This window comes from Cricetulus griseus, chromosome 2 (assembly GCF_003668045.3).
Source record: "Cricetulus griseus strain 17A/GY chromosome 2, alternate assembly CriGri-PICRH-1.0, whole genome shotgun sequence".
Taxonomy (NCBI): Eukaryota; Metazoa; Chordata; class Mammalia; order Rodentia; family Cricetidae; genus Cricetulus; species Cricetulus griseus.
The window spans coordinates 135,996,966-136,022,427 of record NC_048595.1 but is presented as its reverse complement, the minus strand read 5'-3'; positions in this window follow the sequence as shown (position 1 = coordinate 136,022,427).

The window sequence follows — 25,462 nt, the reverse complement described above, 5'->3', positions numbered from 1 at the left end:
GTTCTGTACATAGTATTTTTCAATATATATCATAGTTTTCAGGATCATCCACTGCATTTCTTCATAAATCATGTGTATTGAATTCATGTTCAGAGCTAGAAATATTTCTGTGTTGATTTTTTGAATAACCTCATACTGAACAGCCACACCACCTGCTTATTATTTCTTCTGCCTGCTTCTAGGTGGAAGTTGCAAGCAGAAGTCATTGGGGCCCTCTGTACACCCTTTCATGTCTGAGTTGCTATGCTCCTTAGATTCCTAGAACATCACTGAAGATACAAATCCTTGATAAGGTTTTATATTCATTTATTCCAAGGCAACATCCTTAATTGAAGATTTTTATTGATAACCCACATAATTTTTTCAATTCTTAAGCATCTGATACAGGCTATGAATTCCTTATATTTGTTCAGTGTAGGTCTCATGTCTCCATATATTCATTTCAAAATACTTGTGGGATGAAGAATTACAGAATTTTGCTTGTACATTGCTTTGTTTTGTTTGTCTTTGTTTTACTAGGAGAGAACATCTACCATAACTCATCTCCTGAGGACATGTGTGCTTAATTTGAATTAATTAATAGTTTTCGAATAAATGAAACTACATAACTGGAATTTTATGAGAAAATGTAGCCTCTGCACTTAGGAAGTTTATTAATATTAATATTCAATCTGTTGCTCTTTTGATGTTTCTAGAATGTAGACTCTCACTCACAGATGGGAAAATGCTATTTTTTCAAGTAAAAGCAAATAAAATATTGTCTAGTTATCAGCATCCTTTTAAATTTAAATTTAGAAAACATCATTACCAGCAAGCTACAAATGCAGCATACTTGTGCCTCATTTGTTGTAACCTGATTTTGGTGACTTTCCCCACAGATACATACAGCATAGTCCCTCCTTAAGCTCTTTGTGGAATTTTCTTAAAGCATTTTCTTTCACAAATTTCACAAACACTAATTAACTGTGCCTTGATTTGCTTTCTATCTTTTTTGTTATACTTATTTGGCTTGCAAGTGTATTTCTAGATTAAATTATTGACAGGCCAATTTCAGAATGGTGGATATTGACATTAAAATACATATGTCATTAAAAAATAGATGTTAGCATTAATAGCATTACAATGTTCTCCAATAAATCAATACAACCAACTAGACTCTTGGGGAAGTTTGCAAGGGGAGAGGAAGTGATAAATGAGGCTGGAAATTTAGGCTTTGCAGGACTCAGGATTTTATTGCAAGCTACTGAGAGATTTCCTCAACTTGTCAATGATAATTCAGAAAGTAATATTCAATAACTAATTTTTAAGGAAACATAAATTTCTAATTTTCAGAAAAAAAAGTGTTTAGGCAATTGTACTAAGTAGATGATGAAGCTGCTATCACAGATGGTGGTGAATTTATCTTACTGTTTAGTCAAGCAAACGAAATGGGTCGAATAGCCTCTCTTCCATTCTCCAGATAATTTAGACTCTGTACTGCTGGTTTGGATGTCACATTAATCAGAGGAAGGAGTCTCAGTTGAGGAAATTCTTTCATGAGATCCAGATGGAAGACGTGTTCTCATTTAGTGACCAATGTGGGAAGTCCCAGACCATTGCAGCTGGTGTCAGCCCCAGGTGGTACTGTTTTTGAAATAATGAAGGGGACATGGAAAGCACCTGAGGTTTGGCACTATGAGAGGCCAGGAAAAGCCTGCGGTGAAGGTGCAGCCTCAGTGGCAGTTGTAGGACCAGTACTGAAGTGGTTATGGAAAGATTTTGAGGATAGGCATCATGAAGAGTGCCTATAAGAGGCTATTGGTGAATGTGAAGCTGTAGCAGAAGACCCCAGCATTTGGGAGATGTCAGTACCATGGGAGAGTCACCAAAAATAGCATTGGAAGTGTAGTGGTGTTAGCCAGATCCCAGAAGACAAGTCATGTGAGGTCAGACTGGAAAAAGTGACTCAAGCCCTTTCTTTGCAGGCGTTCGGAAAATTGTGAGTGGATCCCACATAATTGGACAGTAAGTTATTTATATTGTTGGAGTTTGATTTCACTTGGCTCTGATTATGATGGTGTCCTGGTCCTTTCATCTTGAAAATGATAGTTAATTTTGTTTTTTAAAGTAACCCACAGATGTAAGACTTGAACTTTTAAAAGAGATTGGAAATTTTTCCATTTTTTTATTTGAATTAGAAACAAGATTGTTTTATATGTCAATCCCAGTTCCCTCTCCCTCCCCTCCTCCCCTACCAACCCCCAACTAAAACCCTACCTATCATATAAGCTTGATGTCATCTTTGTAGATCTCCAGACATTTCCATAGTGCTTGATTTCTCTTTAAACCTAAAATGCCTCCCTCTGTTATGGTATCTCTTATCTTGTTTTCTTCTATTTTTTCCACAGAATCAACCTTTCTGCTCCCTCATGTCCTCCTCACCCCTCCTCTTCTCTCTTTCTCATTCTCCTTGATCCCCCCCTCTCCCCCATGTTCCCAATTTGCTCAGGAAATCTTGTCCCTTTCCCCTTCTCCAGGGAACAATGTGTGTTTGATTTGTAAAGATTGTGGGAGTTTGAAAAATACATGTGATTTTTAATGTGAGATCTTGGGGATGAATAAGAAAGGAAAGGATGTGGCTTAATAAGGATGTGTTTGTATGACAAGCTGATAAGGGGTTACTTGTACTGTCTGGTATTATGTGTTAAATTATCATAAGCTAGAGTAATCAGAGGTAGGAGTCTCACTTGAGGTAATGCCTCCATGACATCCAGCTATTAGGCATTTTCTCATTTAGTGATCACTGTGGGAAAGCCCAGCCCATGGTGAGTGGTGCCATCCCTGTGATGCTGGTCCTGGGTTCTATGAGAAGGTGGACTGAACAAGCCATGGGAAACAAGCCAATAAGCAGCTCCTCTCCATAACCTCTACATTAGCTTCTAATTCTAGGATCCTGCCCTGTTAGAGCTCCTATCCTGATTTCCTTCAAAAACGAACAGCAATGTGTAAGTATAAGTCAAATAAACTCTGTCCTCCCTAACTTGGTTTTTGATCATGGTGTTTTTTTTTTCACAGTAATAGTAACCCTAACTAAGACAGACTGCTCCACTCAAATGCATTTTCCCACCTTAAATGATGTCATATGCTAATCAATAAAAAATAATTCCATGAAAATCATGTCATAAACCTAAGTCAGAAATTTTCTAGAAACATAAATGACAAGCAAAATATACTGTAGCTAAAAGAGTACAAGGGCCATCAACAAGTATTGAAGCACATTTCTTCTATATACTTGCATATATGTTGTCTAGCTTTAAATATGTGGGCTACCAAAGATAACATGAGATACACTATTCCTGACCACATCAATCTATAAACTTTAGTAAAAATTATGGTTCATATGAAGTATGTTTTCAACTGTTTCAGGGTTATACTTTTGCTTTATTTTCATTAAATATAATTAAAAACAAATATTTATTTGTTCAATGAATCATTCATTTATATAACTAAATTTAGATATCATTGTTTTCATTGTTATATTCAACACAGACCTAATGTTGTTCCTTTTAAAATATACAACTGACACCATTTTTTAATGGAATCCTAATTTCATTATCATGTTTCTCATACTTTTAGGTATTCAGTTACACTTATGAAAATATTACAAGGAGGAGAAGTTGTGTCAGCTGCATAAATGGATTATGGTACTGTTTACTTTCCTTTGCACCATAAAATCATCAAGTATCAAATCAAAGCCTCAGTGCTATGAAAAAAGTACTTCTTCTCATTATGTATTGAGAATATACATTTCTATCTTACATGAGATTTAACTTTATTTTAAACACTTTATTTTAAACACTTTATTTTAAAACTTTATTTTAAAAAACACCAGGTTTTTTATAGCATGCTATTTTTGAAAAAATATACCCATAAAATCTGTTTTAGAGAGCTAATTATAAAATAAAGCTAATTTAAGAAGAAGAATTTACTTATGAGTATTGTGGCCTTAAGATTAATTATTGAAAAAATGTTAATTTGAAAGGAGTAATTTGTTAATCATATTATTAAAGTTGCATGTTCTGATCACAAGTTATGAAGGGCAGAAATTACCAGCAGGTATTCAAAGAAAACCTGCAAAAAATTGTGAGGGGAATTCAAATAAAAAACTCAGGGACACATCTCTTCTTTCTAGTAAGAACAGCAAGTATCAAAAGGAGCAAAGACCGCAAGTTTTGACAGACATTTAAAGCAAAATTTATGTGTAGGAGAAAGAAAAGTCAATAATCAATTAATAATCCTTATGGAAAATAGTGTGGAGATCTCTCAAAGACAAACAACTTCTCTATTGCCTCACAATCCTACTGAATATATGCAATGAATATTAAATCAGGTTTTCCATAAAATGCTTGTCTGTAAGATTCATCACAACATTCTTTCTGATAGCCAGGGTATGAAATCAACTTAATTTCAACAGACAAAGAGATAAAAATGATATGTGTGTGAATGATGTAATATTTTTCAACTTTAAAAATGAAGACTGCCAATGAGACATGGAATGGTTTGAACTCAGCATAAAATGACAAATATTGTACACTTTTTTTTTACAGGTGAAGTATATAAAGATCAAAATAGGAACTGAGAGGAATATATTTATTTGAATAAGTGCAAAACAATTTATATGTTTTATCCATTTCCAAGTATATACATATCTCAAAACTTTGTGTTGGATACCACTAATATGCTCATATTCAGGATAGAATAATAAAAAGTATCTGAATATGTAATCATATGTGAATAGACTTGAGTTTCTAAATTTTGAAATACATGTTTCATTATAAATATAATGAAGCAAATATGGTAAATATATATCAACTTTTATTTTTATAATTCTGTGGGAGAACTCACATAAGGTTTGGTGTAGTAGTACATACATAAAGTTCATGAGAATTTTTGCAATAGAAATTAAATAATTGTAATCCACCATCTCAACCTTTAAAGTGTTTCCACTTAAAGCAAACAGGATACCTACTCACATTGCCTATCTTGAATTAATTAGTCATCATCATTTGTTGTTTTTAAGTCATCAAACTCAGCAGGGATGCAGCAAAATGAGAGTGATGATGACCTTCAGAAATCACAGAGTGAACTCAGCAATCACCACCATGCTAGGTAACATCACTTCCATGCTTCAGAAAGAGAACCTTGTAAACTTCACTTCAAGAAATTTACAAACCCTCTATTTTAGACTATTCATAATAAAATGTTGGCCAGGTTGGAATCACTCCATTTAAGATTATTTTTCCAGCTGAGAGGTTCATGCCTTTAATCCCAGCATATGTGATACAGAAGGAGGATCTCTGAGTTCAAGGCCATCCTGGTCTTCAGAGTGAATCTCAGGACAGCTACACAGAGAAAACTTGTCTTGAAAAATCAGAAAAATAAAAAAGAAAAAGAAAAGAAAAGAAAAAAGATTACTGTTTCAAAGAAATCAAAACAAACTAATGTTTCTATGCTTCTAGCATAGTATCTTCTTACATATATATATATATATATATATATATATATATATATATATATATATATCTGTTTTTTGAGACAGGATTTCTCTGTGTATCTTTGGAGCCTATCCTGGCACTCAAACTGGCCTCAAACTCACAGAGATCGGCCTGCCTCTGCCTCCCGAGTGCTGGGATTAAAGGAGTGTGCCACCAATGCCCAGAAGATTCACATCTTTAAATGTTCTTAGATTACTTAGGCATGAAATTGTGCTGGATTAAAGGCATGCACCACCAAAGCCTGGCCACTTGCAGACATTTTTATCAAAAGTTATTATAAATTTTATTCTTGTTTGTTTCATATGTTCTCAAGTTTAATAAAATAGAGTAGACAGGATTTATGATTGCAGAGATAATTTTGTATGTATACTCTCTTGGCAATCATTATCTTATATACAAATATTTGTATCTCAACCATGTATAAGTATTAAAACATGTAGGCTGCAATTTAGTACTTGACTTTGTAAACATCAATGAATTAAGCTTTACTATAAAAATGTATTTTGAATCATTAAAATATTTGGATAATGGGGAAGAAGAGGGAGGGAGGAGAAAGAGGAGGAAAGAAGGGTACAGGGAGGAAAACATGAGGGATCAGGAAAGACAAGATGGGGGAAGAAGAGAGAAGGAGAGCAAGGAAAAAGATAACTTAATAGAGAGAGCATATGGGTTTAAGGAGAAATCTAGCACTAGGGAAATATCCAGGGATCCACAAGGATGACCCCAACTAAGAATCTAATCAATAATGGAGAGGCTCCCTTAAATGCTGTAGGAATTCCAATGTGGAATTTTTCAGGTTACTTATACATACTATACTATCATCAAATAAGGATAGTTTTACTTCTTCCATTCCCTTAGTTTTCCTTTGATTTCCTTCATATGTCTTATTGCTCTAGATAAATCTTCCAGTACTATATTGAGTATGTAAAGAGAAATGTTGACAAGCTTAACTTGGTTCTGAATTCCCTTTATGTTGATGTGGCTATGGAATAGCTGTAAATTGTCTTTTTTAGGTGTATATTTGCTTGTATCCTTAAATTTTCCAGTTCTTTTACCATAAACATGTGTTGGATTTTGTTAAAGGTCTGTTCTTTATCTAAGGAGATGATCATGGTTCTTTTTTTACTTTGTTTTTTGTGTATTATGTGTTGATTCTGGTTTTTATATAATGAGCCACTTTGGCATCTCTGGAATGAAGCCTACTTGATCATGGTAGACATTTTTTTATGTGTTCCTGTATTCAGTTTGCACTTATTTTATGTAGAATTCTTGTATCTATTTTTATAAGGGAAATTGGCTGTAAATAACTTTCTTTCATTGGTCTTTTTGCATTTTGAGTATCAGAGTGACTGTGGGCTCCTAAAATAAATTCAACAATATTCTTTATATTTCTATTTTATGAAATAATTTGCATTTGGGCATTAACTGTTCTTTGAATATCTGACAGAATACTATGTGAAAACTATCTGACCATGGACTTTATTTATTTTTGGGGTGGGGTGACTTTTAGAGACTGCTTTGATTTTCAGATTCCATAACAGTTGTGTTAAATTGCTTTTCTCATCTTGATTTAACTTTTATCACTGGTATATTTCAAGAATTTTTTTTGCCTTAGATTTTCCAATTTGGTGGAATACAGGTTTTAAAATATGTCCAAGTGATTCTCTGGATTTCCTTGGTATGTGTTGTTATGACAACTTTTTATTTCTAAATTTGGTAATTTTTTCTCTCCATAGTTTTATATAGTTTGAATAAAGATTTCTCGAGTTTATTGATTTCTGTAAAGAACCAACTCTTTCATTGATTTTTTCCATTACATTTTTTTTTATTTTACTGATTTTAGCCTTGAGTTTGATTACTTCATGCCTTCCTTTGGGTATGCATTCTACTTTTTTGATCTAGGGCTTTCAGGTGTGATGTTCAGTTATTAATATAATATCTTAATAATTGTATTTTTGTATGTAGACACTTAATAATGTGAAGTTGCTTCTTAGCACTGAATTATGTTCTTTACATTGGGTGTATTGTGTATTCATTTTCATTCATTTTTAGAAAGTCTTTAATGTCTGTCTTCATTTCTCCCTTGACACACTTTTCATTCCTTAATGAGTTGTTCAATTTTCATGAATTTGTAAACTCCCTGTTATTTCTGATATCCAGCTTTAATCCATGGTGATCTGATAGAATGCAGAGGGTTATTTCACTTTTCTTGTATATGTTGCAACTTGCTTTGTGTTCCAAGTATGTCATCAGTTTTAAAAAAGTTCCATGACTTGCACAGAAAACAGCACATTGTTTGTGCTATTGTGAATGTTCTGTGAATATCTCTTAGGTAAATTTAAACTATAACATCTGTTATATCCATCCGTTGCCTGTTTAGTTTTTGTTTAGAGGATTACTCTATTCACAAGTGTGGGGAGTTGATGTCTTCCACTATCAATGTATAGGGTCACTATGTGACTTAAGCAGTAGTTGTGGTTTTATTGTTTTTTTATAAAGTAAAGGGCTCCATATTTGGGGGGCATAGATGCTCAAAATTGAAATCCCAACTTGATGGATTATTCCCATGATGAATATGTAATGTCCTTTCTTATCTCTTCTAGTCAGTTTTGGTTTGGATTTTTTATTATTATTGAAATGTCTTTATCAGCATGCTTCTTATGTCCCTTTTCTTGCAATACCATTTTCCAACCATTTATTCACCCTAAAGTGATATCTATCTTTGATATTGTATGTTTCTTTGAGGTAGCAGAAGAATAGAACCTCTTTATCCATCCTTTCTTTTACTCTTTTTTTTGTGGTAATGCATGCCTTTAATCCCAACATTCAGGAGGTAAAGGCAGCTGGATCCTGTCTCTAAAAAACAAAACAATTAAATAATCGTCTGTTTCTGGGCTGTGAGTATGTTTTTACTACCACTGTATTTTCTGTATTTCTTGCAGAATAAATTCTTAGTAAAATATAAATTTTAAAAGATTAATTCATAGAGATTTAATATACATATAGTAAATTCACCCCTCTTCCTCTAAATTCCTACACTTCTGCAAATGCATATGTGACCTATAACTATGACCACAACCAAAATTCTTTTTTTATATTTTCTTCTGTTTTTTTATTTAATTTTTACAAAATTATAATTTCACATGTCAATCCCTTTTCCCTCTTCCACTCCCCCCAAATTCCCACCTATGCCCTACCTGCTACACCCTCTGCTCACAATACAGGGTAGGGCCCTCCAAGGGGGCTCCCCAAATTGCACAACATCATCCTGGCTTAGACCTAGCCACTCCCCCATGTGTCCAGGCCTAGAGAGCATCACTTGATTTGGGATGGAAACTCAAATTCCCTTCTTACACCAGGGGAAAAAACTACTGATCCACTAACAGAGGACCCATAGGGTGCTGAGGCCTCCTCGTTGACATCCACATTCAGGGGTGAGGATCAGCCCAGTGATGGCCTCCCAGACAGCATTCTGGAGTCCATGTGCTCCCGTTTGTTCAGGTCAGCTGTTTCTGGGGAATTCGCCAGTCTGGTCCTGACCCCCTTACTCTTCATTTCTCCCTCTCTGCAACTAGGTAACAGAGTTCAGTTCAGTGAATAGCTGTGGGTGTCTGCCTCTGCTTCCATCACCCGCTGGATGAGTGCTCTAGGATGGCAAATAAAGTAGTCTTCAGTCTCATTATAGGGAAAGGGCATTTAGGGTAGCCTCTCCTCCATTGCCTAGATTGTCAGTTGGTGTCATACTTGTAGATCTCTGGAAATCTTCCTAGTGCCAGATCTCACCTCAGACCTATAATGGCTCCCTCTGTAATGATATCTCTCATCCTGCTCTCCTCTATTCTTCCCCCAACTCAACCTTTCTGCTCCTCCATATCTTCCTCTCCCTTCCTCTTCTCCTCCTCACATTCTCCTAGCTTCCTCCCATCTACCCGCATGCTACCAATTAGCTTACAAGATCCTATCCTTTCCCATTCTCTGGGGATCATGCTTTTTTCTCTTAGAGAATTGTTGTTTCCCAGTTACTTTGGTGAAGAGGATTCTAGGCCAGTAATCCTTTGTTCTATATCTAAAATTCATATATGAGTTAGGACATACAATGTTTATCTTTTTGTGACTAGGCTACCTCACTCGGGATGGTTTCTTCTAGTTGTATGCATTTGCCTGCGAATTTTAAGATTTTATTGCTTTTTTTTCTGCTGAGTAGTAATCTATTGTGTAAATGAACCACATATTCTCTATCCATTCTTCAGTTGAGGGGCATCTAGGTTTCTTCCAGGTTCTAGCTATTACAAACAACGCTGCTATGAACATGGATCGAACATATGTCCTTATTGTATGAATGTGCATTATTTGGGTATATACCCAAGAGAGGAATTGCTGGATCTTGAGACAGACTGATTCCCATCTTCCTGAGCAAATGCAATACTGATTTCCAGAGTGGTCTTACAAATTTGCACTCCCCAATGAAGGAGTTTTCTTTTTCTCCACATCCTCTCCAGCATAGATTGTCATTGGTGTATTTGATTTTAGCCATTCTGACCAGTGTAAGATGGTATCTCAGAATTGTTTTAAGTTGCATTTCTCTGATGGCCAAGGATTTTGAGAACTTTCTTAAATGTCTTTCAGCCATTTTGAATTCCTCTATTGAGAATTCTCTACTTATTTCTGCCCCACAGTTTTTAATTTCATTGATTGGTGTTTTGGTGGTAGCTTCTTGAGTTCATTGTATATTTTGGAAATGAGTCCTCTGTCAGATGTTGGGTGGGTGAAGATCTTTTTTCCGTTTTGTGGGAAGTCGTTTTGTCTTACTGAATGTTTCATTTGACTTACAGAATCTTCTCAGTTTCAGGAGGTCGGATTTAATAATTGTAGATCTCAATGTGTGTAGACAGTTGGTCTATAAATTGCTTTTGGCAAGATTACTCTAGGATAGGTAGAATCAACATAGTAAAAATGGCAGTCTTGCCAAAACTAATCTACAGAGTCAATACAATCCCCATCAAAATCCCAACACAGTTCTTCACAGACCTTGAAAGAACAATACTCAATTTTATATGGAAAAACAAAAGACCCAGGATAGCCAAAACAACTCTGTACAATAAATGATCTTCTGGTGGCATCACCATCCCTGACTTCACAATCTATTATAGAGTCATAGTTCTGAAAACAGCTTGATATCGGCACAAAAATAGACAGATAGACCAATGGAATCAAATTGAAAACCCTGATACTAATCCACACACCTATGAACACGTTATTTTTGACAAAGATGCTAAATCTATACAATGGATGAAAGATAGCATCTTCAACAAATGGTGCTGGCACAACTGGATTTGGACATGCCGAAGATCGCAGATAAATCCATATCTGTCACCATGCACAAAACTTAAGTGCAAATAGATGAAAGACCTCACCATAAATCCAGCCACACTGAATATTCTAGAAGAGAAAGTGGGAGATACCCTTGAACGAATAGGCACAAGAGACTGCTTCCTGAACATTACACCAGTAGCACAGACACTGAGAGCTTCAATTAATAAATGGTACCTCCTGAAACTGAGAAGCTTCTGTAAGGCAAAGGACACAGTCATTAAGACAAAACAACAACCCACAGAATGGGAAAAGATCTTCACCAACCCCACATCGGACAGAGGGCTGATTTCCAAAATATACAATGAACACAAGAAGCTAGCCACCAAAACACCAAACGATGAAATTAAAAAGTGGGGTGCAGAACTAAATAGAGGATTCTCAAAAGAGGAATCTGAAATGGCTGAAAGACACTTAAGAAAGTGCTAAAAATCCTTGGCCATCAGAGAAATGCAACTCAAATCAACTCAGAGATACCATCTCACACTTGTCAGAATGGCTAAATTCAAAAATACCAATGACAATCTATGCTGGAGAGGATGTGGAGAAAAAGGAACAGTCCTCTATTGTTGGTGGGAGTGCCAACTACTAAGATCACTCTGGAAATCAGTATGGCAGTTGCTCAGGAAAATGCGAATCAGACTACCTTAAAATCCAGCAATTCCTCTCTTGGGTATATACCCAAATCATGCATGTTCATACAATAAGGACATATGTTCAACCATATTCATAGCAGCATTGTTTGTAATAGCCAGAATCTGGAAGAAACCTAGAAGTACCTCAACTGAAGAATGGATAGAGAAAATGTGGCACATTTATATAATCGAGTACTACTCAGCAGAAAAAAGAAATGGAATCTTGAAATTCACAGGCAAATGGATGGAACTAGAAGAAACCATCCTGAGTGAGGTAACCTAGTCACAAAAAGACAAACATGGTATGTATTCACTCATATATGTATTTTAGACATAAAGCAAAGGATTACCAGCCTACAATCCTCTTCACCAAAGAAATTAGGAAACATGAAGTACTCTAGGTCATAAATGCATGGACCCCAGGAATGGGAAGTGGCAGGAACTCCTGAGCTAATTTGGAGAATGAGGGGAGGGGAGGGGAGTTGCCAGAATGAGAGCAGGAGAAGAGGAGAGGAGAGCAAGAAATGGAGGAGCAGAAATATTGAGTTGGGGGAAGAATAGAAGAGAGCATGATGAGAGATACCATATTAGAAGGAGCCATTATAGGTCAAAGGAGAGATCTGGCTGTAGGGAGACTTCCAGTTATCTACAAGGATGACAGGAACTGACAATCCAGGCAATGGTGGAGAGGATAACCTAAACATCCTTCCCCTAAAAGGAGATTGATGACTACTTTTTATGCTATCCTAGAGCCCTCATCCAGTGGCTGATGGAAGCAGAGGCAGACATCCACAGATACACACTGAATTGAAATCTGGAACTTAGTTGCAGAGAGGGAGGAATGAAGATCAAAGGGGTCAGTACCAGGTTGGAGAAACCCACAGAATCAGATGGCCTGAACAAGGGGGAACACATGGACCACAGATGCTGTCTGTAAGGCCATTACAGGACTGATCCAGACCCGTGAACATGGATGTCAATGAGGAGGCCTCTGCACTCAAGGAGGCCACTGGTTGTGGATTTGAATTTTTCCCTGGTGTAAGAAGATACTTTCAGAGCCCATCTCATGTGAAGTGATACACTCTTGCCCTGGACACATGGAGAAGGGCCTAGTCCCAACCCAGGATGATTTAATGGACTTTGGAGATCCCCTGTTGAGGGCCCTATCCTGCCTGGGGAGTGGAGGGTGGATGGGGTGAGGGGTTGGTTGGGGTGGGATAGGAGGGGTAATGGTGAGGAGATGGATAGTGAGAAGGGATTGACCTGTGAAACAAGCTTGTTCCTAATTTGAACTAATAAAAAATTTAAAAAATAATAAGCAAATTTGCCATTTTTACTATGTGGATTCTACCTATCCAAGAGTATGGGAGATCTTTCCATTTCCTGATATCTTCTTTAATTTCTTTCTTTAAAGATTCAAAGTTCTTATTGTACAGGTCTTTCAGTTTTTTGTTTGTGTTACACCAAGATATTTTATGTTGTTTGTGGATATTGTGAATGGTGATGTTTATCTGATTTCTTTCCCATTGCATTTATCATCTGTATAGAGTAGGGCTACTGATTTTTTTTTGAGTTAATTTTGTATCCTGATACTTTCCTGAAGGTGTTTGTCAGCTGTAGGTGTTCCCTGGTAGAGTTTTTCGGGTCACTTGTATAAATTATCATATCATCTGCAAAGAGTGAAAGTTTGAATTCTTCCTTTCCAATTTGTATCCCTTTGATCTCCTTTTTTGTTTTATTGCTCTATCTAGGACTTCAAGCACAATATTGAAGAGATATGGAGAGAGTGGACAGCCTTGTTTTGTTCCAGATTTTAGAGGAATCACTTTTAGTTTCTCTCCAATTAGTTTGATGTTGGCTGTCGATTTCCTATATATTGCTTTTTTATATTTAGATATGTTCCTCTTATTCCTGTTTTCTCTAAGATCTTTATCATGATGGGATGGTGGATTTTGTCAAAGGCTTTTTCAGCATCCAGTGAGATGATATTATGACTTGTGTTTTTCAGTTTGTTTATATGGTGGTTTATCTTGATATAGTTTCCTATGTTGAACCATCCCTGCATCCCTGGAATGAAGCCTACTGGATCATGGTGGATGATTTTTCTGATGTGTTCTTGGATTCGGTTTGCCAATAATTTGTTGAGTATTTTGTATTGAAGTTCATGAGGGATATTGGTCTGTAGTTCTCTTTTTTAATTTTATCTTTGTGTGGCTTGGGTATCAAATTAATTGTAGCCTCCTAAAAAGAGTTTTGCAAGTCCCTCCTGCCTCTATTGTGTGGAACAATTTGAGGAGTACTGGTTTCAGCTCTTGTTTGAATTTCTGGTAGAATTCTGCAGTGAAGCCATCTGGCCCTCGGCTTTTTTTGTTGTTGTTGTAAGGCTTTCAATGACTGCTGACATTTCATTAGGGGTTATAGATCAACTGCTTATCTGTTGTGGGTTTAATTTTGTTAAGTGATATCTATCCAGAAAATTGTCCATTTCTTTAGATTCTTGAATTTTGTGGAGTACAGGTTTTCAAAGTAAGACATGCTGATTCGCTGGATTTCCTTAGTGTCTGTTGTTATATCGCCCCTTTCATTTCTGATTTTCTTAATTAACATGCTCTCTCTCTTTGCCTTTTGGTTAGTTTAGATAGAGGTTTTTCTATCTTTGTGATCTTCTCAAAGTACCAAATCTTTGTTTCATTGATTCATTGTTTTCCTAGTTTCTACTTTGTAATTTCAGCCCTCAGTTTCATTATTTCCTGGCATCTACTACTGTGTGATGAATTTGTTCCTTTTTGTTCTAAAGCTTCCAGTTGTTCTTTGAATTCTCTATTGTGACTATTCTCCAGTTTCTTCATGTGGGCACTTAGTGCTATGAACTTTCCTCTTAGCACTGTTTTCAGAGTGTTCCTAAATTTGGGGGATTTTGTGCTTACATTCTCATTATATTCTATGAAGTCTTTAATTTCTTTTTTATTTATTAATTGACCCCAGAATAGTGCAATTTGGTGTTATTCAATTTCCATGAGTTTGTAGGTTTTCTGAAATTTGTATTGCCATTGAATTCTAATCTTCATGCATGGTGGTCTGATAAGATACAGGGGGTTATTTAAAATTTTGTATCTGTATAGGTTCCTATGTTGCCATGTATGTGGTCAATTTTAGAGATGGTTCCATGTGGTGCTGAGAAGAATGTATATTCTTTTGTGTTTGGATGAAATGTTCTATAGATGTCTGTTAATGCCAATTGGGTCATAACTTACATTAGATCATTTGATTCTTTGTTAAGTTTCTGCCAGGTGGTCCTGTCTAGTGGTAAAAGGGGAGGGTGGAAGTCTCCTGCTATAAGTTTGTGGGGTTTTATGTGTTGTTGAGTTTTAGTGGTGTTTCTTTTACAAATGTGGGTGCCTTCATATTTGGGCATAGATGTTTAGGATTGAGACTTCATCTTGATGGACTTTTCCTGTGATGAGTATGAAATGCCCTTCTTCTTCTTCTTCTTCTTCTTCTTCTTCTTCTTCTTCTTCTTCTTCTTCTTCTTCTTCTTCTTCTATTTTGATTGATTTTACTTTAAAGTCTAATTTTTTAGATATTAGGATTGCTACACCAGCTTGTTTCTTGGGTTCATTTGATTGGAAAATCTTTTCCCAACCCTTTACTCTGAGGTAACACCTGTCTCTGAATTTGAGGTGTGTTTCCTGTATAAGCAGAAGGATGGATTATGTCTTCCTATCCATTCTGTTAACCTGTATCTTTTTATAGGCAGATTAAGACCATTGACATTGAGGGATATTAATGTCCATTGATTGTTGGTTCTTGTTTGTCTTGGATGTCTTGGTGTCCTATATTCCCTGGTGTCCCATATTTTGTGTTAGAGGTATGTTGGACTTGAGATTTTCTTTGGTCAATGACTGTATATCCTCTAGCAAGTCTTCAACAACTGAGATTCTCTCTTCCATCTCTTGTTTTCTATTGGTTATACTGACATCCTTAGATCTTGATATTTTATCCAGCCTTTTTATTTCCAGCATCCCCTCATTCTGTATTTTCTTTATTTTTTTCTATTTCAGCTTTCATGTCTTGAACTGATTCCAGTGCTTTCTTCACTTGTTTGGTTGCTTTTTCTTTAGATTCTTTAAGAGAATTATTATTTCCTGAATTTTTGTTTGTTTCTTCTTCTATTTCTTTAAGAGATTTTTCTAGTTTCCTCTTTAAGGGTCTTGAACATCTTCACGATGTAGATTTTTAGGTCTGTCTCTTCTTCTTCCTCTGAGTTGTGCTTTTCAGATCTTGCTGGTGTGGAGTCCCTAGATTCTAGTGGTGTCATATTGGTCTTTCTGTTGAGTCTGTTATTATTCTGCCTCCTTCCCAACTCTTCTTCCAGTGGGTGCAGGTGGGGTCTCTTTATCTCCTCTTGTCATCTTGTGGTGTCTGTGGGCCAAGATTTCCATGTCTGCAGCTATGGATGGTCTTGCCTCTCCTGTGAGTCTCCTCACTCAACAGAGGTCAAGGTGAAGGGAAAAGGAAGAGTTGGGTATTTCCAGACTCATGGAGGTCCTTCTTGTCTGGGCTGGTCCACTCTATGCAGGTGGGTCTACTCTATGTCACAGTAGACCCAGAAAGATCCTGGGGTGATGGGGACTTTGGGCAGGAGTAGGGCTCAGGAGAGGTCAAGGCAGTGGAAGGGAAAAGAAGAGTGTGTATTTCTATAACTCTTATTCTGTGTCATTTTATTGGGGAATGGAGACTATTAATATTGACAGATAACATTTTATTTTTGTTTTGTATCTCTGATTGTTTGCTGTTGATTTTAGTGTTGTGGTAATGGTGGTATATGTTTGTGTATGTGTTTCTCTACATTTGGTTTTCTAGTCTGGTATAATTTATGGGTTTTGTTTTCATGATTGTATTATCTTTTTTTTCTAACTTTTTAAATCTGAATTGTTTTACATGACAATCCCATTTCCCTTCTCCCACCCGTCCTCCCCTACCCATCCCCCCAACTAAAACCTTATCTGTCACTTAACTTTTCTGCTCCCCCTGGATAGTGAGGGCTTCCATAGGGTGTCATCAGAGTCTTTCATTTCCTTTGGGGTAGGGCCTAACCCTAACCTTGTGTGCCTTGGCTCAGGGAGTATTCCTCTATATGGACTGGGATCCCAAAGTCCACATCTATGTTAGAGATAAATACTGGGCTTCTACAGGAGGTCCCATAGATTTCTGAAGTTTCCTCACAGAAACCCATGTTCCTTGGGTCTGGATCAGTCACATGCTGGTATTCCAGCTATCAGACTGGGGAGCAAGAGTTCCTGGATGTTCAGGTCCACTGTTTCTGTGGGTTTCACCAGCCTTGTCTGGACCCCTATGCACTTCACTGGTCCTTCTCTGCATCTGGGTTCCAGTTCAGTTCTGTGATTACTTGTGGGTATCTGCTTCTACTTCCACCATCTGCTGAAGTAGAAGGCATATAAGTCACTCATCAATCTCATAATTAGGGGAGGGCATTTAAGGTAGCCTCTCCTCCATTGCTGAGATAGTTAGCTCGTGTCATCTTTGTAGATCTCCAGACATTTCCCTAGTGCCTGATTTCTCTGTAAACCAAAAATGTCTCCCTCTATTATGATATCTCCATTCTTGTTATCGTGTATTCTTCCCCTGACTCATATTTTCTTCTCCCTCATATCCTCGGCATCCCTCTTCTTCTCCCCTTCTCATTCTCCTACCTCCTTCCCACCTCTTCCCGTGCTCCCAAATTGCTCAGCAAATCTTGAACCTCTCCTCTTCTCCAGGGGACCTCCATGTTTATTAGCTTCTTTGGCAGTGTGGATTGTAGCCTGGTAATCCTTACTCTATTTCTAAAATCCGCATATAAGTGAGTACATACCATGTTTGTCTTTTTGTGATTGGGTTACCTCGCTCAGAATGGTTTCAATTAATCTTCTTAGTTTGGAGATTTCCTCTTGGCAACTTCTGTGGCATTGAATATATATATATATATATATATTATATATATATATATATATACTTAAATTTGATTTACCATAGGAAATCTTATTTCTCCATTTATGTTAATTGAAATTTTTCTGGATATAGTAGTCTGAAATAGCAACCGTTTGTCTAGACCTTTCTGTGTTTTAGAGTACCCATTGGAATTTGGGCATTATGCAAATAGCTCTGCCTTTATATCTTACTTGATTTTTTTCTTGTATATTTTCATATTCTTTCTATATTCTGTACATTTGGTGTTTCATGGTTGTATAAACCTCCTTAATTTGGATATTTCTGCTTGGTACCTCTGTAGAAACTTGTCATAGTTCTTTAGTGTTCTATGAGCCTCTTGTACCTTTATAGGCATTTCCATTTTTAGACTAGAGACATTTTCTTCAACGATTTCATTGAAAATATATCCTTTGTCTGTGACTGCATTTTTTCCTTTGTCTATTCTGGTTACTCTTAGATATTTTCCTTTCATAATGTTCCAGATTTTCTGGATGTTAATGTTAGGACTTTTTTTACATTATTTCTTTTGCCATGGTATCCATTTTTTTATCATGTCTTCAATACCTAAGATTCTCTTTTATTCTGTTGTTGAAGAGTGCCTCTGTGGTTTCTGCTTGAGTTCCTATATTTTTGTTTTCAATATTTCCATACAATTGTGTTTACTCTATTGATTTTATTTTAACTTTTATGTATTGAGTAGTTTTATTCATTTCCTTTCACAATTTTCTTGTGTTTCCTTAGATTTAGTTAAGGGGTTTATTACTTTCCTCTTTAAGGCTATCTATCATAGTCTTGAAAGTTATTTTAAGAATTATATTTGTCATACTTCAGATGTGTTGTAATATTCAGGGTCTGCTATCATAAGGTTGCTGAACTCTAGTGGAGTCTTATTTTCCTGGATATTACAATGTTTTTACACTAGTGTCTAAACATCTGGGATTGGGGAATATTATAATTCTGAATATTAATATCTGGTATTTTCTTTGTTTATTGGGTATTTTATTTCTTTGTTTCTGTTTTCACTCTGTTTTCTTTGCCTGTCATGGTTGTGTTTTGCCTGATAGGAAACTCTTCTGGGATCATGATAGGTGTAGCCACTGGGGGTGTCCCAGAGAGAATGTGTTTCTGGATATTGGGTGCTGACCCTTAGGCTGGGAGTGTGGGTGAAGGTTTCCTCTGGATAGATAAGAGTTTTCTACCATGATCTGCTTAGTTAGTTGCCTGTGAATGGGAGCATAAAATAAGGGGAGGCTACAGCAGAAGGTTCTGTGGAATTAGGGTTGAGACTGGGTGATTAGATTAGTTTGAAAGATTAGATGAAGAGGTTAATGTCTGCAGTTAACCTTCCTGATTCCCTGGTCCATGTGGTCTATGGCTTCCCAGGGACTGCCATCTAGAATTCAGAGCTGGGACAAGACAAGGGGTAGGGGAATGGGAATATCCTTGTGCTCCACTGAAGATGGGTACAGGAGTCAAGGGAGACTTACATCAGGTGTTCTACTACAGATATGGTCTTAGAACTGGGTATTGAATTTGGAAGAGCTCAGGGAGAATGGAATGTTTAAAGTTAGTCTACCAATTTCCCTGGTCAGATTCAATTCTGTACTAAACATTTAAATAGTTAATGAAATATTATAAAATTTGAACTTTAAAAATTAATTATGTTCAATGCATATTTGCTAGCAGATTTTCTCTTCTTTCATATGTAGAATTTCAGTACCATTTGCACAAACAAAGACACTGATTTTGGATGTATTTAGGATCAATCATTATTTCTAGGTCTTACTATTATTCTTTGTCCTAGTTTGATAATTGCAAGCGTTGGTCCAGGAAACAGCCCCTGTCCTATGTTCTGAACCTCATTCCATTTCAGACCACTCTTTAAAGAAACCACAATTATATATAATGAATCAATGGTGCTAAATAAATTACATGATTATATTGCTTAAGAAGGCAAAGTTACATTATAATCATAATTTTTATTCATTGTGTTATCTCATGCAAAATTTTGTTACTATGTTATTTGGATGGTGGGTGATGAGTTCAATAGATATTAAGAACTTTAACATTAATCCCATACTATAGAGATTTTTGTGGCTAACATTTTAGTGCAGTAAGAAATAAAGCATGAAACAACATCACATTTATACTAGTCAGTGATAAAATGAATAGCTTTGAAACAAAATTACTATACTTATTCTGGAGTTTAATAAAAATCATGGTGACTACATCTTTGATCATGTATAGGATATCTGTTTCCTTGACTTTCAACAAAATAGCTGGATTATGAATCTAAAACTTTTATAGATTTATTAAAAATACAAATCTAAATATGTATAGTGAACTCTTTGAAGACTGTCAAGTATGAAAACCTATGTTATTATTTATATAATGTTGCCATTCTGGAATTGAGAGAATATTATTCTATATTCAACAAGGAATGAATTATACTAAAACAGCATGCATATGAAAGTTAAGAAATGGTACATTTAGCAAACCCATGTAGAACTTTTTAAACAGCAACCAGCTCCTATGGACAATGTGTTTATCATTAAGGGTGTGCTATTGTTGAGAAATTATGGTCCATACACTGGAGTGACATATGGAGAAAATTTTACAGAGTGAATCATGATGTGGTATTTGTGACTTCCATGATAGGCCTGCCTTGGCCTGAACTAGAAGGTACAGATGCTGATGATACTACCCATAAACCTCTTCTTCAGATACTTGCAATATCATTCTGAGATGCAGGTGCTGCTGTATGAGCTAGAGACTATGCACATAGAGAGTTGTGTTTGCTTTTATGAGTACACAGGCCTCATATTAAGTGAAACTAAAGAGATTCATTCTAAAACAATCAGTAAAACACCTGAAGAGGGTCATGCTAAAAGGCAATAATATTACTCCATTCCAAATTATTTCCAACTAAATGGTGAAGGACAGGGCAAGTCAATAAGGCAGCCCACTATTTTAAAATGTGATTTCTGGTGAGAACAATCTGAAACATTTATTATTGTTTTAGTGGTCCTTATGCTATTATCAGGTGACAATGAATGCTCTTAGATTGATTTTGTAACAAAAAATAATGATCCAAATAAGTAAAACTTTGGGAGAAAATTGTGAGAGAGACTGCAATTCTTAATTTTGTATTGTCAGATATAAAGAGACTTTTAGGCAAAAAGAGATTCTTATATGAGAACAGAATATCAGAAAAATTTCTACTCATTAAGTAAGAAGAAAGCATAAAGCAAACAATATGAAAATGCAGCTGTTATGGTTAATATTATTTGTCAGTAGGATGTAGAAGTACCCAAGAGAAATGCCTTAGGGCATGCCTGAGGCAGTTAACCTAATCTTGACTATGTTAATAAACTGGTTGGTACCATTTCCTAAGGTTGTTGTCTTTTAGGCTGCATACAAAAGTAGGAAAGTATCAGAGTACAATCATTCATCCCTCTTCCCTTCCTGTTTATAGATAGAATGTGGGCAGTTACATCAAAATCAATGGTGTAAAACTTCCCCCAGCATGGAGGATTATATCCTATTTCTAGTACTAGTACCTCACAGAAGTTATAAACAGTTAATATAAATGATAGTCCACCAGAAAATTCTGACAATTTAGCCAGTTGGTGAAAAAGAAATGATGCTGCCAATGGAGAAATAGGATGTCATTGAAAAATCATAAAATCTCATATTTTCATATTGTTGTATTTCGAGACAGGGTTCCATTATGTTACTTTGGAATCTGTCATGGAACTTGCTCTGTAGACCAGGCTGGCCTCAAACTCACAGAGATCCACCTGTGCCTGCCTCCCATGTGCTGGGATTAAAGGTATGTGCCACCAATGCCCACTCGAAAATCATAAAATCACACATTTTCTTATAAACACCACAAGTTACTAATGGTAAAACAAAAAAGTCAATGCAGCCAGCTTTCTTTTATTTATTTATTGTTAATTAATTAACTATGTTAGGAGGGGGTTTCAAGACAAGGTTTCTCTGTGTAACCCTGGCTGTCCTAGGACTCTCTGTCTCTCTCTGCAGATCAGGCTGGCCATGCACTCAGAGATCACCTGAATCTGCCATGAGATAAAATGTGTGTGCCATCTTTAATGCTTAGCTCTGCTAGATTCCATTTAGAATAGAAATTTGATCTATGATGTCTTATGCAAAACATTTCAGCTTTCATTCAGGTGTGAGCTTCTAGATGTAGGTGCTTAGGAGATTTACCTCTTTTTATCACAAAATATTATGTTTATTTAATCAAGTAGATGTAAATGAAAAATATATTTTAATATTCCATATATTTTTGTGTTCCTTATTTTGTTTTATTTTAGAAGCACTCTTATTTACATATAAATCTCCCCATTCCCTTGCCCTCCCATCCTCCCATGCTGCCCACCGACCCTCCCAAACCCCCATTCAATCCCCAAGGATAGTGAGGCCCTCCATGTGGGACAATCAAAGTCTTTCACATCATTTGGGAGAGGCCCAGGCCCTCCTTCCCATATCTGGGCTGAAAAAGTATCCCTCCATAGGAAATGGGCACCCAAAGTCCATTTGTATTCTATGGATAAACAATAGGTCCACTTTTATAGGTCCCATTGACTTCCCAGGCCTACTACATGGTGCTCACATTCAGAGGGCTTGGTTCCATCCAATGGTGTTTCCCCAGCTTTATGACTAGGGTCTCGTGCTCTCACTAGGTTAGGTCAACTGTTTCTGCAGGTTTCTCCAACACAGTCTTGGCTCCTATCTCTCCTCTCTCTCTGCAACTGGATTCCAGGAGTATGGCTCAGTGTTTAGTTGTGGGTGCCTGTTTCGGCTTCAAATCAGAGTACACCTGATCTCATCTGATATCAGAAGCTAAGCAGGGTCAGGAAGGTTTAGTACTTGGATGGGAGATTTTCTCTTACACATTGGTATGTCTGTGGGTGTTGTCATAGTTCAGTTATGGCTTAAGAAGACATTGTACCGGCCGGGCGTTGGTGGTGCACACCTTTAATCCCAGCACTCGGGAGGCAGAGACAGGCGGATCTCTGTGAGTAAGAGGCTAGCCTGGTCTCCAGAGCAAGTGCCAGGATGGGCTCCAAAGCTACACAGAGAAACCCTGTCTGGAAAAACAAAACAAAACAAAAACAAACAAACAAAAAAAGAAGACATTGTACCACATGCATACCATCCCTATATAAGATATACAATCTATATGGAGATTTTCAGGCTCTGTGGCTCTTAACATTTTGGCACATCCTCTCTTGGGAAGCTCCAAGCCTTACATGTGGAGGTTGTGTGGTGTGTCTATTGGGGATGGGTGTCTCATGATCAGTTGTTCCATGCCTCCTAAGCAGTTTTAGCTTTCTATAATGATATATGTCTGTTGCCAAGAAATATTTTTGATGAGGAATGAGAGCTACACTAGTTGTTCTACAAATGAATTTGGAAATATACTTTTTACCCAGAAAGTAATAATTGTAGTTTCTCCTCTGAGATCTAAGACCTCATGAGCTCTGGGTAACTGTCCATATTTTCAAAACCAGGCACAAATTCTCTCCTATTGAAAATTTGTTAAGTCTAATTTAGACAGTTCTTGGATATTGCTAAAACATAAGTACCATGATTATGCCATTAGGGATAGCTTGTGATGCTGGTTACTGTGGTAGTTCATAGTGTTATATAGGAGAATTGATTGCTTTCTTTCCAGGCAGATTGCACAGCAAGTTCAAGTTCTATGAAAGCTAGGTTTCAGAGACTAGGCAATCCAGTCAGATCCAGCTTGAATCTTCCAAGTCCTGTGTCCAAAGTGCATGGTGACTTTAGCAATAGGAATAAACCTTCAATTTACTGGTGGCACACAAGGGCAACAGTAATAGTCTATATTTGTGGGTAGGATTGTACACACCCCTCTCCATGCTGTTTAACAATTCACCATACAATGATCATTTATTCTATCAATGTTCTTCTGTGGGTCAGGTATCAAAGTTAAGAGTGGTTGGACTAGTTATTTAGGATCTCAAAAGCTTTAAATTAAAGTGACTCCTGATACGATCGTGTCTTCAGAAGCTTATGGTGCCTTCTGTGCTTCTGTGGTCCATGGCATACTGTCTTACCATTCTATTAAATACTAGTGGCTTCATTTTCAAAAGTAGCAGTAAAAAACTCTGCTTTAAAAAGCTCAACTGATTAATTTAAAAACACTGAGAATACTATTCCTCTTGATAAAATAAAGTTGTAGGCTATGTAAACTATTTTTGAAAGCCATAGCATATGATATTTATAGTTTGGTCAAGACTAAAGTAGAATGATATACAAATATGTTGTATACCTTGGGAATTTGGCATAAATCCAAGCATCCTGCCTATCAGACATCAACCAATACACATTTTATTAACTATCCCTGAAACAAGCTTTTTTGGTAGGTTAAAAAATAACTTTTTCAATTTCAAAATAAAGATCAAGAAATGTTTCTTGTGAATGACATGATTGACTAAATAAAATCTGACATTGTACACTTTAGCAAGCATCTAGCCTATTTTTACTTTTTATATGCATTGTATGAACAAGAACTGTTAAAGGAAAACCTTGTGTTTCCCCCTTTACCTTCTCATCCTTAAAAATCAAACAAACAAAAAACACCTAAAATTTTTCACAACTCTTCTATAGTTATATTTGGAATTAGTACTGAATTTCATTTATACCCACTGTTTCTATTTCGGAGTTAACAGATTTGGTTAATGCTAAGCTAATTAGTTGGTTACAGTAAGTTTGTCTGTGTGAACATTTGTACACAAATTGTAGGCTCAAAATACTATGTCTAATGTTGTATTTAAGTTTTAATCCTTCAGTTGCCCTACTATGGATCACTTTTCCAACATTTTCATTCAGCTTTATGATACCATTACAGCTGTCATTTCATGACAGCTCTGTAAAACATATTTTAAACTCAAGTTGAAAGAACAAATAAACTTAAGAATACTGTAAATGCTCTGGATGTTCTTTAGGCAGGCGAGTTTTTAAAGGTGACACCATTTCACTCAATTACAGTTTCCTCCTGTTTGCCAATTTCGCTGAGTTGCTTTTTTTTCTCTCTCTTTTCCTGTTCATTACAGAAACCTTTACAAATGGTAAGAATTTGTGGGATAAATGAAGAAAAGTGAATATAAAAAAGAGACATGAATATACTTTACTTACATTTACTTATTTATCTCTATTCTAATGCTCTACTCTAAAGTTTTATTTAGGAATGTGACTGTTCCAAAAGTTCATTTGTGCTCTAGGGATAAAGACTGGCTCCACTGTCAGAGGAGTCATAGACAGTCTTGGGCTCCTAGGTAGTACCCATATTCAGAGGTTTAGGTGTGGTCCAATGCTGTTTCCCCAGATTTATGACTAGGGTCTCCATTCTATCAGTAGATCAGGTCCACTGTTTCTGCAGGTCTCTCCATCCCAGACTTGGCTCCTTTGCTCAAGCCTCCTCCCTTTCCAAACTGAATTCCAGTAGTGTGGTTCAGTGCTTAGCTATGGGTGTCTGTTTCTGCTTCCAACAGCAACTGGATGCAGACTCTCCTTCCTCATTTAAAGCAGTAACAATGTTTGAAAGATAATTTATGTAAACATATGCTATAAAAGAAAATATTTGTAAGACCAAAATGAATGGAAGAGGCACATGGCTGATTGAACAATGTGGGAAAATCAGGTAACAAATGTTTAAGTAAAAAACTCTATAAATATCAGTGATTCAATGACAAAAATGTGCATTTCATTGCTGCTGGGATAAGCTGGAATGGTATAGATAATTAGTTATTATAATCAGTGTGCTTTGCAGACTACAAATGGAAATGAGAAACACCATAAGTTATTCAAGAAAATAATCTCTAATATAGTACAGTTTTGAGTTAATTTTAATAGGTTGTACGACATCTAAAATTTCCTATT